Here is a 1334-nt window from a genome sequence, read left to right as displayed (position 1 = left end):
AGGCCAGACCAGTCCCCCAGTATAAGTTAGAGCAGCCAAAAGTTATGTCTGCTGTCAACAGCCTTGTGATAGGACAGTCAGGCATAGGAAAGCCTTGGCCTTTTCCTTTTCCTCTAGCCATGCAGTCCTTTATGCCAAAAGCAGGCAAGAAGGAGGGGCAGGAGACTCTCTTCCAAAGAGTCTTCATAGATGCAGGAAGCACAAGAACAGGTACCAATCACCTCTCATATTTAAAGTTACATCATGATGATTAAACACCCAAACTCCCCTTTTTTTCTTTACAGAGGAGTTTCCATGTGAGAAGACTGGCCAGGCACCAGTATTTCCCTTTCCTGCAGAGACATTACCTATTCATGACATTCTGATTCTGTGAGGTAGTTGAAAATAGACAAAACACGAGGCCAGCTCTTGGCCTGGACTGCACTCCCTTAGCCCCACTCTCGCAGTGCACTAGGACTGTGAAACTGCCCTAAGCAAGCAGCTGGGGAATCCCGAACTGGCATACAGCCCCTCTCAAGCCCCCAGTAGAAGGGGTATGGCTGTAACACTCTGTTTTGGTGATTTCCCCGCTGGCATGACCTTTCAGGGATCACTGAACAAGATGGTATAATTTAGAGCCCAAAGGGTGCTCTAAATTAGGTCAGAGCAAAGTAGCCCCAGCAGCCCTAGGGACTGTGGGCGTGCAGCTTTTTTAAACTCCCTTTACTTCTCAGCCAAATCAAGTGAAGCTCTGTACAGCTGAGGGTCTAGCCCAAGATCTATTAGTAATTTCAGAATTAGAGACGGGATTAAAAATAACAGCCTGGCAGCAAGATATAGATATTTCATTTGATTGAAGTCAGCCAGTCATTTTATAAGGTGAAGAAACATTTACTTGCCCCAATCTATATAAATCTTTTTTGTCAAAAAGATGTGTTCAGACACCCCTGCCAGTACTACTCTGCACAAGGAGGTTTTGTTTTGTTTTGTTTGTTTTTTGCATCTGCTTACTGTCAAGGGAATGCTTTTATGGAACTCTTGCCAGGAGATCTAGAATGAACCTTGATGCTTCAATATGCCATTCTTAACCTCAAATTAGTAGCATTGTTAAAAGTAGTGACTTATTTTTTTTTTATAATGTGACTGTTGATGTACAAGGAGTGTGTTTTCCAGTAGAAAAGCTTTGGAGGAGAGACTGTATTTGATCTCCTCAAAGAGTGTGTTTTCTTTAAACCTTTTGGGAGGATAAATTACGAATAATATAAATTTATGGATAACAGCAATCCATATTTTCAGTCCGCAGGCCAGATCTTCAGCTGCAATGAATTGGCATTACTCCATTGACTTCAACAGAG

This window comes from Natator depressus, chromosome 5, assembly GCF_965152275.1.
Source record: "Natator depressus isolate rNatDep1 chromosome 5, rNatDep2.hap1, whole genome shotgun sequence".
Classification (NCBI taxonomy): domain Eukaryota; kingdom Metazoa; phylum Chordata; order Testudines; family Cheloniidae; genus Natator; species Natator depressus.
Note: the sequence above shows the minus strand (reverse complement) of the source record.